Genomic DNA, 19,246 nt, shown 5'->3' on the forward strand with positions numbered 1-19,246 from the left:
AATCACAACATATAAAGAAACAGTTGGATAAACATTTGAAGAAGAAAAAGATAAATATTATATGTTGGCTGTGGCTCAGTGGGAGCCCTCTCGCCTCTGAGTCAGAAGGTCAATGGGTTCAAGTCCCACTCCAGAAACTTAAGCACACAATCTAGGCTGACACTTCAGTGCAGCACTGAGGGAGTGCTGCACTGTCGGAGGTGCAGTCTTTCAGATGAGATGTTAAACCTGCCCTCTCAGGTGGACATAAAAGATGCCATGGCAGTATTTCGAAGAGCAGGGGAGTTCTCCCCGGTGTCCTGGTCAATATTTATCCCTAAACCAACATCACTAAAACAGATGATCTGGTCATTATCACACTGTTGTTTGTGGGACCTTGTTCTGCGCAGATTGGCTGCTGCTTTCCAACATTACAACAGTGACTGCATTTCAAAAAGTGCTTTATTTGCTGTAAGGTGCTTTGGGACTATTAGAGTGTTTTTGAGGGTGAAACTAGCAGGGTAGATAAATGGGAACCAGTGGATGTAGTATATTTGGATTTTCAAAAGGCATTTGATAAGGTGCCACATAAAAGGTTGTTACACAAGGTAAGGGCTCATGGGGTTGGGCATAATATATTAGCATGGATAGAGGATCGGTTAATGGACAGAAAAAGACAGTAGGAATAAATGGGTCATTCTCAGGTTGTAACTAGCGGAGTGCTGCAAGGATCAGTGCTTGGGCCTCAGCTATTTACAATCTATATTCATGACTTAGATGAAGAGACCGAGTGTAATGTATCCAAGTTTGCTGATGATACAAAGCTCGGTGGGAAAGTAAGCTGTGAGGAGGACGCAAGGGGCATGATTTTTAAATGCCAGCGGGATAGCGACGGTGGGGGGGGGGGGGGAGTCAATGCGCGCGCAGGTAACCCGAAAAATAAAGGCCCAGAACTTACTTATCTTGGACGCCACTCCGTTCATCCCATCCGTCGTTGAATCCATCGGAGCAAGTTCGGAAATCGCAAACTTGCTCTGATTGGTTCAACGGTGTTTTGACAATCCCAAATTAAAGGGCCAACTATGCCAGAATCATATACAATCAAACACAATCACCAAACAATCGTAAACTTACCCATCTGCCCAGCTGGAACAAAGAAGCTTTCGCAACGAGAAGCTATGCTTGAAAATACCAGCCCCACGCTACTTTTTAAAAGCGCAATGACTTATAATGACTGCAAAACAACAAAAAATTACATTTAAAAAATGTGGAATGTCTAATTATACTTATTTTCATATTTTTTGATCATTAAAAAATCATTAAAAAATAAAAATATAATTTTTTAAAACTTTTAACTTCTATATGTTTAAGTAAATTAAATCGTTTCCTTGCATTTTTATAATAAGGTAAGTTAAATGTTTATTTAGACTAGCATAGGGAATGTCACTTTAAATTCATGAGTTTAACTTGCCTGCTTGTGGGCGGGGCTTGCAGTCCCACAGTGTTTCCATGCGCACATGGCCTGCACTGATATCGGAACACACCACTGAGGAAGATCTCAGAATCCAGCAGATTTACGTTGTGGACCACGCAGTAAGTACATTCGTACTTTTTATCCACAGAAGGAGCGGAGAGCCCTGCCACGCCAGTTGGAGCAAGTTCCGGCCCATTATCTTAACGTTTCCCACTTGATCGCGTCTTAATTGGTGGCCCTTAACGTTGTTTCTGGGTTTGCCGTCTGAAAGCTGCGCAGCGGGCGGACTGCGCACCCGATGACCTGCTGGATTTAAAGGGCTATTGCACCAGTGGCTTTTGCTGGAGCAAGGAGCAAGGAGATAGAATCGAGCAGCAGAGGGGCAAGCCAGCTCCAAGATTCAGTGACACCTCACTTGAGGTGCTGCTGGCCGGGGTGAGGAGGAGGAGGGAACTATTTTACCCGACCGACAGGAGGAAGTGCCCTGCCTCTGCCACCAAGAAGGCCTGGCTCGAGGTGGCAGAGGAGGTCACCAGCAGGAGCAACATCTGCTGCACTTGGGTGCAGTGCAGGAAGCGTTTCAATGACCTAACCAGATCAGCAAAAGTGAGTACACTTACTGATTCCCCTGCATTCCGTATTCCACATCACTCTCCCCCCACTCCCCCAACCCTCACACCCACTTAAGGCTCATCCTCAACTTACCTGAACTTCCTCACCTCCCCATTAATCACCCCACCACTACCACTCACCCCAATCCTGATCCAATGTGATGTCTCTGTCTCATACTCACCCTCTGATGCACCTCTTTCATGGTCAGCCTCACCCAAAGCAATGCATTCATCAGTTGGCCACTTCACCCTCACTCACTCACACGTCTGTACTTTCTCCCCTTGTAGGAGAAGAGAGCACAAAATGCACACGAGAGTGCGAGGACCGGAGGGGGCCCACCACAAATAGTGGTCCTCACAGAGGTGGAGGAGGAGGTCCTGCAGATCAGCCGCCCCCTCGATTGCCTGTCCGTTGGGGACAACGAGACTGGAACCCCACAAACGCCTGGTGACGCAACTTTAACATTCATCACACACAACATGAATTGATGATAACATGGCTTGCCATCTTCAATACCTCAGTATGCTCATCGCAACATGACATATCTGTGATGATGCTTAAAATTGCCTTCTATTCTCTTCCAGGCCCTTCAACGACTGAAGTGACGACGGAGGGCGATTCCTCAGAGGACCTGCCGGCATCTGAGGGTGCACCATCACATCTTAGCGAGCCATTCACCAGCGCAGATACTCACACCTCGGTGGGTCCTAGTAGTGAGTTAGTTGGGTTGGCACCTGGTGAGTCACCACATCCAAGTGAGCATGAGCAGACACTGGTGGCAGGGGCAGCTGTGGAGAGTCCGCGTCGGTGGGAGCACTCTTCTCCAGGCTCTGCTCAGCTGGACCCAGATGCTGAACCCTAGGGGCCACCCTTTAAAAGGAGAATGGTCGAGGGACAGCAGAACATTTGCGAGGTACTAGAACAGGTGCCATGCACACTCTCCACAATCGCACAGAGGATGGAGGAGTCCAACTCCTGCATAAGTGAAATGGTGGCACAGGTACGTGCGGGAATGTCTAAGATAGTGGTGCGGGTAAGTGCAATGGAGGGAAGGCTAGCCTCCATTGAGCTTCAAGCAGGGCTCACAAATGAGTCCATTCCGGCCCTGACAACGGCCGTTTGGACTCAGGGTGAACAACATTCTGCTGCCTTAAACAGGCTGACAGAAACTTTACAAGTGGGCTTCCAAGGCCTCATAGATGTCCTCCAAACTGTTGTCCAGCAGGGTGGTAGGAGTGATGTGGGCCTGGTCCAGGAGAGGGATGATGGTGAAAGGGGACATGGAAGTGGGGACGCCATTCAAAGCGCTTCCACGTCTCACCTGTTGCCCCCCTCTCAACCAGTACCCGCAATGCTGCCTCCTCTCCAGGTGGCCGAGTCTGCCCCTGCAGAGGTGCAGGTGAAGCAGTCTTTGGAGGGACCCTCACGGGCTCCGAAACCCAGAAGGCGTAGGCTGAAAGCATCTCACAGTCAGGGCATGGACATGAGCAACCTGCCACTCCCTCTGCTGCAGCCACAGGGGATGCACCACGTAGAAGTGGTAGGAAGAGAAAGGCTAAGGATTTGTGATCACGAAGGGTATGCACAAGGGTGTCTGACAGACTGTCATGTTTTTTGTTTATATTTGTTCTTTGTTAAATTCACATTAAATGTTATCATTCTCACCCTACTGCCACGTCTTGCCCATTCTTGACTGGCTTTTGTGATAGCGCCCTTTCATGTGCTTCATCATGAACGGTGAGACTTGATGCCACCCAGTGAGTGTGTTTAGAGTGGGTGTATGTGTAGTTATAGGACTGTTTTGTGCGGGGTGGGGGCGCTGGTGTTGGCATTGGTGCTGATGATGGCGCTGCTCTTTGCAGGTATTCTGAGGACTGGACTATCCTCAACTTGCAGGTGTCCTTATCGTTCAAATATTAGTGACTCCCTGGTCTCACAAGCAGCCAGGTGAGCTGCTGCTCTGTCGATGGGTTCCTCCTCCTCCTCCTCGTCCTCCTCCTCATCCTCCTCAATGTTGATGGCAGATGTGGATGGTGGATGAGAGCATGGGGCCTCATCAACTGCACCCCTCTCTGTTGCGCCATGTTGTGTAGGACACAACAGACAGCTGTAATTCTACCCACTCACACTGGTACCTATTGAAGTGCTCCCCCAGACCGATCTAGGCACCAAAATTCATCTTCAGCAGTCCTATCGCATGTTCAATGACAGACCTGGTGGTGATGTGACTGTCACTGTATTGACGCTGTGCTTTGTTGATGGAGTTTCTCAGAGGTGTCATGAGCCACGTGTGCAGGGGGTAACCCTTGTCTCCGAGGAGCCAACTCTTAAGGCTGTTTGGTGCGTGGAAGAGGGATATTGGATTCCCTCAGGATGAATGAATCATGGCAGCTACCAGGGAATCTGACGCACACATGAAGAAATCTTTTGTGATGGTCACAAACGAGCTGAGCGTTGATTGAGTGATAACTCTATCTGTTGATGATCAGTCCTGGCTCGTGTAGAGGTGCTCGGATTGCTATATTCGTACAATCAATTGTACACGTGGGAAGCCAGCCACAGAGTGGAATCCCACTGCCCTCTCTGTCTGGTTGAGGTCGTCCATGGGGAAATTGACGTATTGGGACGCCCTGCGAAACAAACCATCAGTGACCTGCCTTATGCACTTGTGGGCAGATGACTGAGAGACCCCGGTGATGTCACCCGTGGCACCCTGGAACGATCCAGAGGCGAAGAAGTTGAGGGCAGTGGTCACTTTAACTGCCAAGGGCAATGCGATGCCACCAGGCCCAGCTCGGCATGAAGGAGGCTGCAGATGTCTGCAACCACCTGGCGACTCATTCTGAGCCTTCTTAGGCACAGCTCCTCAGAGAGGTCCAGGAAGCTCAGCCTTGGGCTGCAGACCCTCTGACAAGGGTAGTGTCTCCTACGACGTTGGTCCCTCTGTTGTTCCCCTCTCTGCTCTTGTGCAGGTGGCTGTGACACATCTCTGTGGTGTGGAGATGCAAGTGGTGGAAGTGCACACTGTGCCTGGCGAGGATGGTGATGTTCCTCCTCCTATGATGTACTGGTGAATCGCACCCCCATCCTGATGATGTCAGTTTGAGGGGCTCCAAAAAGTAGGTAAATATGTGTAAACAGAACAATTCTGAGTGTGAACTAAGGATTCTCATTCTAGACATAAAGATCTCCCAGCCCAAAGTTTGTCTGAGAGAACTGAGTGTCCTGCTGCAATAACTCACCTTTTATCCCCATCTGTCAAACAGGGATTTAAATGGCCAAATGGCTGCCGGCTGAAACCCGCCTAGTTTCCCATGGCGTGTTTTACACAGCACAGGAAACACGTTGAGGCAACATTGAAATCGCTTGCCAGCATAATAATGTACATGAATGAAGATTTCAAGTACTTTAAGTGCTTTAATTCCTGGTTTAAATATTGGCCGTGCTTCCAGGTTTGTGAACCACGCGCGCACCCAGGTGGGTCTTGGTCGGCGTGTTTTTCGGCAGGTTGGAGTCGGGATTCCTTCCCGCTCCAGAAATGCCGGATTTTGTTTGCCCCCAACGCACCCGGACTTTGAAGTTAAAATCGTGCCCAAGAAGTCTGCAAAGGGATATAGACAGGTTAAGTGAGGCAAGGCAGGGCAAGAAGATGGCAGATGGAGTATAATGTGGGGAAATGTGAGGTGATTCACTTTGGTAGGAAGAATAGAAAAACAGAATATTTTTTAAATGGTGAGAAACTATTAAATGTTGGTGTTCAGAGGGATTTGGGTGACTTGTACACAAAACACAGAAAGTTAACATGCAAGTATGGCAAGCAATTAGGAAGGCAAATGGCATGTTGGCCTTTATTGCAAGGGGATTGGAGTACAAGAGTAAGAAAGTCTTGCTGCAATTATATAGAGCTCTGGTGAGACCACACCTGGAGTACTGTGTACAGTTTTGGTCTCCTTACCTAAGGAAGGATATACTTGCCTTAGAGAGGGTGCAACAAAGGTTCACTAGATTGATTCCTGGGATGAGAGAGTTGTCCTATGAGGAGAGGTTGAGTAGAATGGGCTTATATTCTCTGGGGTTTAGAAGAATGAGAGGTGATCGCATTGAAATGTATAAAATTCTTAGATGGCTTGACAGAGTAGATGCTGAGAGGTTGTTTCCCCTGGCTGGAGAGTCTAGAACTAGGGAGCACAGTCTCAGGATAAGGGGTCAGCCATTTAGGACGAGACGAGGAGAAATTTCTTCACTCAGAGAGTTGTGAATCTTTGGCATTCTCTACCGCACAGGACTGTGGATGCTCAGTCGTTGAGTATATTCAAGGCTGAGGTTGATAAATTTTTGGACTCCAAGGGACTCAAGGGATATGGGGGTCAGGCAGGAAAGTGGAGTTGAGATTGAAGATCAGCCATGATCTGATTGAATGGCGGAGCAGGCTCGAGGGGCCATATGACCTACTCCTGCTCCTATTTCTCATGTTCTTATGTGATGTCCTGAGATTGTGAAAGGCGCGCTATAAATGCAAGTTTTTCTTTTTTCTTTATATTAAAGGAATTGGAGTAGAAAGTTCCAATCAGGAGCTAGCACTGGCACCGTGTGCTGAATTGTCTCTATTCACATTGAGTCAAGGTGTGTCATCAGCTTTATTAGCAGATCAATGGAGTGATTAGTACAGAGGTGGCCCTATCTATTGTGACAACCTTTTCATTGCTTTCAACTATTAAGCAACATTTCTGCAGCCTTCTCTTCCTCACTTTGCACCAGCCTGCTGTGACACTGGTCTATTGTACTTCAGTAAGAGGACTGGACCAGAGCCACACAGAGTGAAGAGGGAGAGGACTTTGATTTGCTAAAACCACAGGACTAACAAACAAGTTACTTGATAAAGCAGAAGCATCTCATTATAAATAACATAAACACTGACAGGCAGGAGTGGCACATCATTAGATCATTAGATCACTTTGTGCAGACTAAAGTACTGTTCTAGGTTTATTTACAAGTAAAAGTATACAGAGAAGGAATACTGACTAGCGCAATCGCGATGTGAGACAAATGAAATTGGTCTGCACGGAACATAGGAACAGGAGTAGGCCATTTAGTCCCTCAAGCCTGTTCTGCTGTTCAATTAGATTGGCTGATCTGTATCCTAACTCCAGCTATCTGCCTTGGTTCCATAACCCTTACTACCTTGCCTAAAAAAAATCTATCAATCTCAGTTTTGAAATTTTCAATTGACCCCCAGTCTCAACAGGGAGGAGAGGGCTCCAGGTTTCCACTACCCTTTGTGCGAACATACCATTTTTGTATAGAAAGCTGCCTCTTCACAGTTTTGCATAAGGGAACAGTTGCTTTGGATGAATCAGCTGAACCTTTCCCCTTGGTACACAGTCCACAGTCCACCGAATTGGAGGGTGCAGTAAATACAAAAAAAAGATGTCTCAAAATGTAAGAAAACATTGATAAACTTGTAGAATGGGAGTGCAATTGGCAAATGAATTTCAATATGGATAAGTGTGAAGTGGTGCATTTTGGTAGGAAGAATTATGAGGCCAAATACTGCTTGGAAAATAAGAGTCTAAATGGGGAAGAGGAGCAAAGGGATCTCAGGGTACAGATACACAAATCACTAAAAGTAGTGACGCAGGTTAATAAGGCCATAAAAAAAGGCAAGTCAAGTCCTAGGGTTCATTTCTTGAGGGATAGAATTGAAAAACAGAGAAGTTATGTTAAACTTATATAGAACCTTGGTTAGACCACACTTGGAGTACTGTGAACGGTTCTGATCTCCATATTATTGAAAGGATAAAGAGGCATTGGAGAAGGTGCAAAAAAGATTCAAAAGGCTGATACCAGAATTGAGAGGTTATTCTTATCAGGAAAGGCTGAACAGGCTGGGGCTCTTTTCTCTAGAAAAGAGAAGGCTGAGGGGTGACCTGATAGAGATCTTTAAGATAATGAAAAGGTTTGATAGGGTAGATGAAGAGAAAATGTTTCCACTTGTGGGGGAGTCCAAAATTAGGGGTCATAAGTATAAGATAATCACTAATAAATCAAATAGGGTATTTAGGAGAATTTATCCAAAGAGTGGTAAGAATGTGGAATGTGCTGCCACAAGGAGTAGTTGATGCAAATAGCATAGATGCACTTAAGGGGAAGCTAAATAAGCACATGAGGGAGAAAGGAATAGAAGGGTATGCTGATAGGGTTAGATGAAACAGGGAGGGAGGAGGCTTGTGTGGAGTATAAACGCCGGCATAGACCAGTTGGGCCGAATGGCCTGTTTCTGTACTGTAGACTTGATGTAACTCAATGTAAAGTGTATCTTTTAGGATAACGTGTCACGTTCAACATGTAGCCACTGAGCCAGGAGTGTCTTTGTCAGAATTAAAGACTAACAACCAGAAGAAGGATATTTATCCAAGGAACATCTTTGAAGTTAAACTATTTCTTTGGAAGCGACCAAGCAAACAACCTCACAGATTGATGGACAATGGGCTGAAATATCGCATTGTCTTTCAGTATCCTCCATCGGACTATCGTCATCTGTGACCACACCAGAAATACATAGCCATCTCTCAAGGCTACATGGCTGAACATTTTAAGCATGCTCCCCGAACCATCAACCAGCTTCATCTAGATTCCTGATCAACATAATTTTCCTCTTTCTCTCAGCTTGGCTGCCATTTTATATCTAACAAAGATGGCAGCCTCCATTTTAAATCCTATCTATTTAAAAGTAAAGACAGCGATTCCTCATTTTGACACGGCCTGTTATAGCATCCAACTGTTTCTTTACCAATTCCAAAGTTTTTGCTTCCACTACCATATTCTGAAGTCCATTCCATGCGTTGGTCATTATTTAAGTGAAGGACAACTTCCTGACATCAGCCCTAGGTTTGTCTTTTGCCAATTTGAACCCATGCCCCCTTGTACTACTGTCACGGTTTTACTTGTAATATTCCAGACTTAACTTTCCTGTACCATTTGCCATCTTCTTTCTCAGTCACCTCCTTTCAAGGCGGCATACATTAAAATGTTTATGCAGCTTTCACAGATGGATATGTCATGGATATGTCATTCCTTTTATGGTCATGTGTGAAAATAATGAGAGGGTCGATGCCAAACAGCAGCTTCCATGCCAACTGATTCATTTTCCTGTTTATTTTAGTCCAGGTCTTCCCCCATCAATTCAGTGGCTAAAATAGCTCGCATCTCAAAAATTAAATAGATTTACTAATATCTGGCTGCCAATCCTTTAGGGTTCTAACACCCATGGCATGGAGAGATAAGTCAATAGTTTGTGACTGGAGTTCCCCATATCATGAGCTCGTGATCTTAACCAGATTGTAAGAGTGCTGAGTGAAGGTGATGGACATCTCCACAGGGAAAGGGAGGGTGGGGATATCAAATTGAGTCAATTTGGACCACCTCCAACCAGCTGCTTACAAAGCCTCAGAGAACATCTCATGCCTGTGGGCTGAAGATTTTTAAAATTATTATTGGGTAATTAAGAAAGGATATTCTATGAAGCTATTATAATTAGGTGCACATTCACTCATATTTTATGAAGCTACAGACTTGAGCACAAAATCTAGGTTGACACTCCAGTGCAGTACTGAAGAAGTGCTGCACTTTTGGAGGTGCCGTCTTTCCTGCCCTCTCAGATGGACATAAAAGATCACAGGGCAGTACTTGAAGAAGAGCAGGGGAGTTCTCCCCAGTGTCCTGGGCCAATATTTATCTCTCAACAACATCACTAAAACAGATTATCTGGTCATTATCACATTGCTGTTTGTGGGACCTTGCTGTGCGCAAATTTGCTGCTGCGTTTCTTACATTACAACAGTGACTATACTTCTACTTCATTGGCCGTAAAGCACTTTGGGACGTCCTGAGGTCATGAAAGGTGCTATATAAATTCAAGTCCTTCTTTCTTCTTACTCCAGTGAAATGATGAATGGGGAGAGTTGATTGCAGCATGGAACTTTATGATGAGACCACAGGAAGGGGCGTTCTATACAAAATGTCTGCTGCTCAGAGGCCCCGAACTTGCAGTTCTAAAGCATAAAACAGGGCAACAAGAGGTGACTGTGGGACACTGGCAAGCATGGAAATCTCTCTTCAAAACATTTACAATTAAAAGGCAATCCACTGAATATACTCCACCCCTTTACATGAGTCAGATGCAAAGATAAACTTGAATGAATAGGAATTGAAAATCCCAAACAATGATTTATTTCCACCTGTTACATGCAGCCTTTTAACTGAATAGTTTTAGCTGTTAAACTCTTGTTTTAAAAACCTAATGTGCACATCCTATATTACAAATCGCAGTCGGCTGTTTTTAAGATTGATTTGAACAATCCAGTAAATAGCAGCAAATTTCCCTTAGTAACACTGTGAGACACTTGACCTTTCAAGCAAGCTCCCAGTACAAGTAAAAGCTTACAAAAATAAGTTGGGCAAAATAGTTATTATTTCTAAAATTTCACTCACAACTCGACAAAATTGAATGAGAAGGGAAGTGCATTCTGCTGAATATTCCTCAACATAATAAAAGGAGACATCTGTACACAAAATCTTTCCACGTCCCAATCACCTCTTTGTTCTGTTTTGACCTGTTGGAACTGTTTGCCAAAGGCAACACGGAAGCAGCCATTTTGTGTGCAGCTCTTCTTGTGTGACATCATCAAGTTCCACTCACTGACATCAGCGATGGGCAAATTTACCCATGATCCACTGCTCCATTCGGAATGTCAGGGTGAAATGTGGTGATGTCACAGCAGGAGAAGATCCAAACAAAAGGCTCCGTCTGTCTCCTAGACTATTTCCAAATGCATTGATTTTATTGTTTTGCTGTTAAAAATTCGCATCACTTGTAAACATTTCTGCTTGAACCAGTGGTATTGGATGGGACATCAGCCCAACATGTGACACTATGGACTACCCAACTTCCATGGTGAAAGATGTCACAGACTGACAGTCCCTTGTAACGACCAGTCGTCACTGAGCAATGATTGGCGTCACAGCTTAATGATTAGAATTAAATGAGTAATGATCAGGAGTCACTGAGTAATGAACAGGAGTCACTGAATAACAATCAGGAGTCACTGAATAATCATCAGGAGTCACTGAGTAATGATCAGGAGTCACTGAGTAATGATCAGGAATCACTGAATAATGATCAGGAGTCACTGAATAACGATCAGGAGTCACTGAGTAATGATCAGGAGTCACTGAGTAATGATCAGGAATCACTGAATAACGATCAGGAGTCACTGAGTAATGATCAGGAATCACTGAGTAATGATCAGGAGTCACTGAATAATTATCAGCAGTCACTGAATAAAGATCTGGAATCACTGAATAAAGATTTGGAATCACTGAGTAATGATCAGGAGTCACTGAATAAAGATCTGGAATCACTGAGTAATGATCAGGAGTCACTGAATAACGATCAGGAGTTACTGAGTAATGGTCAGGAGTCACTGAGTAACATCAGTTGTCACTGAGTAATGATTGATAGTCACTGAGTAAAGATCTGGAGACACTGAGTAATGATGAGGAGTCGCTGAGTAATGATCAGAAGTCACTGGGTAATGAGCAGGAGTCACTGAATAATGATCAGAAGCGACTGAGTAATGATCAGGAATCACTAAGTAATGATGACAGTCACTGAGTAATGAGCAGGAGTCACTGAGTAATGATCAGGAGTCACTGTGTAATGATCAGGAGTCTCGCATAATGGTCAGTTATCTGTGAGTAATGATCAGGTGTCTCCGAGTAATGATCGGGAGTCACTGAGTGACGATTAGGAGTCACTGAGTAATGAGTGACAGTCACTGAGTAATTCCAGGAGTCACTGGGCAAAGATCGGGATTCACTGGGCAATGATTAAGAGTCACTGAGTAATGATCAGGAGTCATTGGATAATGATCGGGACTTGCTGAGTATTGATCAGGAGTCATTAGGTAATGATCAGGAGTCCCTGTGTAATGGTCAGGAGTCACTGATCAACAATCAGGAATCACTGAGCAATGATCAGGATTCACTGAGTAATGATCAGGAGTCACTGAATAATGATCAGGATTCACTGAGTAATGATCAGGAGTCATTGAATAATGAGTGATATTCACTGAGTAATTTCAGGAGTCAATGGGTAATGATCGAGAGTCACTGTGCAATCATCAGGAGTCACTGAGTAATGATCAGGAGTCACTGGGTAATAATCAGGAGTCACTGGGTAATGATCAGGGTCACTGAGTAATGATCAGGAGTCACTGAGTAATGATCAGGAGTCACTGAGTAACGATCTGGAGTCACTTGTAATGATCAGGAGTCACTGAGTAATGATCTGGAGTCACTGAGTAATGATCAGGTGTCACTGGGTAATGATCAGGAATCACTGAGTAATGATCAGGTGTCACTGGGTAATGATCAGGGTCACTGAGTAATGATCAGGAGTCACTGAGTAATGATCTGGAGTCACTGAGTAATGATCAGGGTTCACTGAGTAATGATTCGGAATCACTGAGTAATGATCAGAAGTCACTGAGTAACGATCATGAGTCACGGAGTAATGATTAACAGTAACTGTGTAATGATCAGGAGTCACTGAGTAACGATCATGAGTTACTGAGTAATGATTAACAGTTACTGAGTAACGATCATGAGTTACTGAGTAATGATTAACAGTTACTGAGTAACGATCATGAGTTACTGAGTAATGATCAGGAATAAAAACCTTGACTGATTTTGTTTCTCCGTCCCTATTCCAGCAGCCCTCGGATGAGCTCAGGTATCCCACTCCGATTCGGGCTGAGCACAGGCCAGCGACCAATCCTGGGACTGTTTTATCTGTACAACTCAGTCGTACAGTGGGCAAGGCACTTACCCAGTGTGCCAGCAGGTGAACTTGAAATCATGTTGGCGATGAACTGTTTGGAAGGAAAGGCTTACATTTGTATAGCGCCTTTCATAACCTCAGGACCTCCCAAAGCAATTTACAGCCAATAAAATACCATTTGAAGTGTAGCCACTGTTGTAAAGTTGACAACGCAGCAGCCAATTTGTGCACAGCAAGGTCCCACAAACAGCAATGAGGTAATGACCAGATAATCTGCCTCTCGAGATGATGGTTGAGGGACACTGGGGAGGAGACCCCTGCTCTTCTTTGAAATAATGCGGTGGGATATTTTACATTTACCTGAGAGGGCAGACGGGGCATCGGTTTAATGTCTCATCCGAAAGACGGCACTTCCGACAGTGCAGCATTCCCTCAGTACTGACCCTCCGGCAGTGCAGCACTCCCTCAGTACTGACCCTCCGGCAGTGCAGCACTCCCTCAGTACTGACCCTCCGGCAGTGCAGCATTCCCTCAGTACTGACCCTCCGGCAGTGCAGCACTCCCTCAGTACTGACCCTCCGGCAGTGCAGCATTCCCTCAGTACTGACCCTCCGACAGTGCAGCATTCCCTCAGTACTGACCCTCCGGCAGTGCAGCACTCCCTCAGTACTGACCCTCCGGCAGTGCAGCATTCCCTCAGTACTGACCCTCCGGCAGTACAGCACTCCCTCAGTGCTGACCCTCCGGCAGTGCAGCATTCCCTCAGTACTGACCCTCCGGCAGTGCAGCACTCCCTCAGTACTGACCCTCCGACAGGGCAGCACTCCCTCAGTACTGACCCTCCAGCAGTGCAGCACTCCCTCAGTACTGACCCTCCGGCGGTGCAGCACTCCCTCAGTACTGACCCTCCGGCAGTGCAGCACTCCCTCAGTACTGACCCTCCGGCAGTGCAGCATTCCCTCAGTACTGACCCTCCGGCAGTACAGCACTCCCTCAGTGCTGACCCTCCGGCAGTGCAGCATTCCCTCAGTACTGACCCTCCGGCAGTGCAGCACTCCCTCAGTACTGACCCTCCGACAGGGCAGCACTCCCTCAGTACTGACCCTCCAGCAGTGCAGCACTCCCTCAGTACTGACCCTCCGGCGGTGCAGCACTCCCTCAGTACTGACCCTCCGGCAGTGCAGCACTCCCTCAGCACTGACCCTCCGGCGGTGCAGCACTCCCTCAGTACTGACCCTTCGGCAGTGCAGCACTCCCTCAGTACTGACCCTCCGGCAGTGCAGCACTCCCTCAGTACTGACCCTCCGACAGGGCAGCACTCCCTCAGTACTGACCCTCCGACAGGGCAGCACTCCCTCAGTACTGACCCTCCGGCAGTGCAGCACTCCCTCAGTACTGACCCTCCGGCAGGGCAGCACTCCCTCAGTACTGACCCTGCGGCAGTGCAGCACTCCCTCAGTACTGACCCTCCGGCAGGGCAGCACTCCCTCAGTACTGACCCTCCGACAGGGCAGCACTCCCTCAGTACTGACCCTCCGACAGGGCAGCACTCCCTCAGTACTGACCCTCCGGCAGTGCAGCACTCCCTCAGTACTGACCCTCCGGCAGGGCAGCACTCCCTCAGTACTGGCACTTGGAGTATCAGCCTGGATTATGTGCTGATGTCTCTGTTTACTGCTCTGTTTACTCTCTCTCGACCACTGCCGTGACCTGCCCAGTGTTACGTGTCACTCTGTTTTCACAAGATGACTCCAATCAGAGCCCACAACAAACAAAAGAGAGACTCGAGGGCTCTTTTGTACTTGGCTGTTGGAATTAAATTACATACAAGTAACCGATTCCTGCAACAGAGGCCTTGTAAGGCTTCTTTCTTGACTTTCAATGTTATTGGGAGTCCATTTCAGTACTTTTCCCGTCACATAGTTGGTTCTTTTGGAAGGGGCTGGCTCGATAGTCCATCTTATTACAATGTCACTCGGTCCATAAAAATTACTTGTAGTTTGAGAATGGCAGCCTTTCAAATCGACCTCCCTCAATTTACTGACCAAGAACAAAGGTTTTTTTTTAGAACGGTACCTCGAGGTCAACAGTCCTCGTTGGCTTTGATCTTTGTGGGTGTTACGAATCGTGCCAAAATCTGGCAGCCACTGTTCATGTTCTCCAGGCCAGGTGGCCTGACAATGGGTATTAATAGACTGTTACCAAAACTAGACTCTTATCAAAGTTCATCGGCTTGGTTCGGTCTGGTGCACAGTTTATTCACTGCCCGCTGGCACAGGCCTGTGCTCGCACCTACAGAAGTAACTTGTAAAGCTGGGACACTTCGCCCCACCATTGGTGGCCATGCCTTCAGCCGTCTGGGCCCTAAGCTCTAGAATTTGCTCCCTAACCTCTCTGCCTCTCTCCTCCTTAAAACCTCCCAAGCGTTTGGTCACCCGTCCTAAAGTCTCCTCCTTTGGCTCGGTGTCAATTTTTTTGTCTGATTACGCTCCTGTGAAGCGCCTTGGGACGTTTTACCACATTAAAGGTGCTGTGTAAATGCGAGTTGCTGTTGCTGTAAAAAAAAAGTCAGAGAAACGAGAACACGAGTAATTTAGATGGAGGTTGATGTGACTGAGAATGAATAGTCGCTCAGTGTAAAGGCCAAAGGCGGAGAATGACAACAAGGTCATTAGAGGCGGGAGGGATGGAAGATCGTGAGCTGTTCAAGTCAGGAAAAGGTGCCAGAAGAATGAACTTGCATTTCTATAGCGCCTTTCACGACCTCAGGACATCTCAAAACGCTTTACAGCCAATGAAGTACTTTTGAAGTGTGATCACTGTTGTGATGTAGGAAACACGGCAGTCAATTTGGCACAGCAAGATCCCACAAACAGCAACAAAATAATAAGCAGATAATTTGTTTTTAGTGATGTTGGTTGAGGGATAAAAATTGGCCAGGACACCGGGGAGATTTAAATCCTGCCGTACATTGAGGAATGCGGAATCAGCTGGGACTGAATAAACCTGCTGCTTCAATTCACAAAGTTTTAACACGGGACTTAGCTCTAGGGCGGGAAACAGCAGGGCGCCTGGCTCAATAAAAGGTGGCAGGATCACGGTCTGCACTGGTTTGGCACTTCTATTTGTACAGTTCAACTCCCAATCCAGTTTCACACAAAGTAACGTACCCACCACGGGGCATAAATTAATCAGTATGTAAATCACGCAAATAAATTTAGCCTGAAGAGAACTGTTCAATGAAAGGGCATCACTGCTCACTGCCCCTTCTTTCACAGAGTGGTTGATTCAAAGGACAATCATACGCTTGCTGAGAGTCTGTAGCACCATTTAATCTTCAGCTCGCGCTGTTTTTTTTCCCTTCGTGCTGTACAGGACCAAGTTCCATCCCTGGAGGTGCCGTCTTTCGGATGAGACGTTAAATCGAGGCCCAGTCTGATCACTCAGGTGGATATAAAAGATCCCACGACACTATTTCGACGAAGGGAGGGGGAGTTCTCCCCGGTGTCCTGACCGATATTTATCCTCAACCGACACCACTAAAAAAACACCAGATCATCTGGTCATTACCACATTGCTGTTTGTGGGATCTTGCTGAGTGCAGATTAATCTGTCGTGTTTCCTACATTACAACAGCAACTACCCTTCAAACGTATCTCATTGGCTGTAAAGCGCAGTGGGACGTCCTGAGGCCGTGAAAGGTGCTATATAAATGCAAGTCTTTCTTTCTCACTGATCTGTCTGAGTTGGTTGACCTCAGCTGGGTGTGAGAGGTGGTAGAGGCACTGTCATTGGTTTCTTTTTGCCCAAGAAGGGGAAACAAAATCAGTCTGAGTTCCCAATCCCGATCTCTGACTTGTGTTTCTGCCGATGTCAGAGGAGAAAAGAATTGGGATTGTCTGTGACGCCCTTCAAGACCAAATAGCCAGCTGATGCGGACCGTCTAGGTTCACACATAAAGAATAGTCACGGACTGTACCACAGGACAAATCGGGCCTTTGGTTAACCTTGCAGCATAATTGACACTGTCTGCATGACCAGTTGTGAATTAGAAACAGTAAAGGTCCCCAACACTGGTCCCTGGGGCTTCTGCCCAGTGCAACATCACTCCCCTGATAATTAAAGCACTGCCTCCCACGTGTTAGAGAAGTGATGTTGGTAGGCCAGGTGCAAGGTGTTCAACAAGCTGCCCCAGGGAGCAACATTGGGAACCCCCTGTTGTATCTAATTCACAGTAATGTCTTGGATTGAGAAACTCCATGCACTCTGGTCACGTTCACAGATGGGACCAATTTAGATGGACAAATGTAAGGAGTCGCACAACACCAATTTAGATGGGGCAGTCGAACCTGGGAAGGCAGCTATGAACGTACAAAAGGAAGTAGATATGGAGTGTACGTGGGCAGACTAGTGGTAGATGGAATTTAATAGAACGATCGTCAGCTGTGGCTCAGTGGTTGCACTCTTGCCTATGCGTCTAGAAGACTATTGGGTTCAAATCTCACTCCAGAGACTTAAACACATAATCCAGGCTGATACTTCAAGTGCTGTACTGAGGGAATGCTGCACTGTCAGAGATGTCAACTTTCAGATGAAATGTTAAACATCTGCCCTCTCAGGTGGATATAAAAGATCCTATGGCATTATCTTGAAGCAGGTGAGCTCTCCCTGGTGTCCTACACAATATTTATCCCTCAACCAACGATGCTAAAACAGATTTTCTGGTCTTCATCACAGTGCTGTGTGTGGGACCTTGCTGTGTGTATGTTGGCTGCCACGTTTCCTACATTACAACAGTGAATACACTGCAAAAGTACTTAATTAGCAGTAAAATGCTTTGGGACATCCTGAGGGCGTAAAAGGTGCTGTACATTTTTCCTGTTTGCTGACTGGTTCTCTGTACATTTTCCAAGTTCCTGTGGCCTCCATCTGCTTTGCTCATGCACTCTCCATTCAGCTAACACGAACGAAAGTTCAACAGCAAAACCTTTCAAATATCCCCAGTTTAAAACTACACAGGACAATGGGACACTGTAACTTTTGTATATCGGGGGCAGTGGCTGTTACTGAGTTGACATGTGAATCCCCATAGACCTCAGAATGCTGTAACATTAAAAATTCACCCAAACAAAGGGGAAGAATGGATTGGGATGTCTCACAGATGCTATTAGAAACCACAAAACCGACAGAGTTCCAAGCCCTAAAATCCCACAGGTGCACCCGAGCCATTAGCACTATTTGTGAACGTTGATATTGTCCTCATTCCGAGGGTTACCAACTCTGGGTGTATTCCTGGAGGTTTCATCACATGACCTCCCACCTCGAACAGCCCCGCCCCCACACTCCCGCCGTTGGTCCATTCTCTCGGCGCACTGCCTTCTCACGGCCAATTGGAAAGGGAGCAGACTCTTTGTTACCCAATTGGATTAATCTTGACTGTCAGTCAAACAGCCTTTCTCCCCCCACCCCCATCTCCAATACTTTTATAACTAATAAATGAAAATATTCAAAGAAAATGATTTTTTTAAAAATGCCTCTATGATTTCTCTCCTGCATTCGCTTGCGGTAGTGCCCTGGATATTAATCTTCAATTTCTGGAGACTCCAGGACAATGCTGGAGAGTTGGTAACCTATTCATTCCTGATGTGAGCTCAACACTGGCCTTAGATGGAAAGACACAGAATCAGCTGAGCCTGAACACAGAGCTCGAAGGGAAAGGTTTCAGCTCAACTCAGATTTCATCTGTCGAGATAATCATTCACCCTTCCTCAGAATCTTTTTTATCAAAGAAATGTGTTATTTGAATTAATTTATTGTTTCCACGGTCATCTCTCCTCCTCTCCTTAAGGTTATGATCCCATATGTGGTGCGGTCCCAGCAGCCATCCCATAATCCCCCATGTGGTCATCTTTCACCTCGAAGGATATACTGATAGGGTGAGATGAAGTAGGGAGGGAGGAGGCTTGTGTGGAGCATAAACACTGGCACAGATCTGTTGGGCTGAATGGCCTGTTTCTGTGCTGTACATTCGATGAAAGTCGATGTAATTCACAAGCCAGTGCTTAAGGCTGGTGGGTTATTCGGCCAGAGCATCGCAGCTGGATCTCATCTTGTCCTTACGTAGTCTTAACTGCAGCCGCTGGCAGAAGCAAGACCACGTACAGGTAAGCTGAGACCAATTGTTCCTGTCCCCAGAGATCAGCTTGCTCAGCACACATGAGGGACTGAACCTGGGATCTTCCTGATCTACATAGCTCAGTACTGCAACGAGCAGGGCATTTACCTATTAAGATGTCACGAGAGCCTTATAAAGAAAGAAAGAACTTGCCTTTAGACACTGC

Source organism: Heptranchias perlo, chromosome 7, assembly GCF_035084215.1.
Source record: "Heptranchias perlo isolate sHepPer1 chromosome 7, sHepPer1.hap1, whole genome shotgun sequence".
In the NCBI taxonomy this organism is placed as follows: Eukaryota; Metazoa; Chordata; class Chondrichthyes; order Hexanchiformes; family Hexanchidae; genus Heptranchias; species Heptranchias perlo.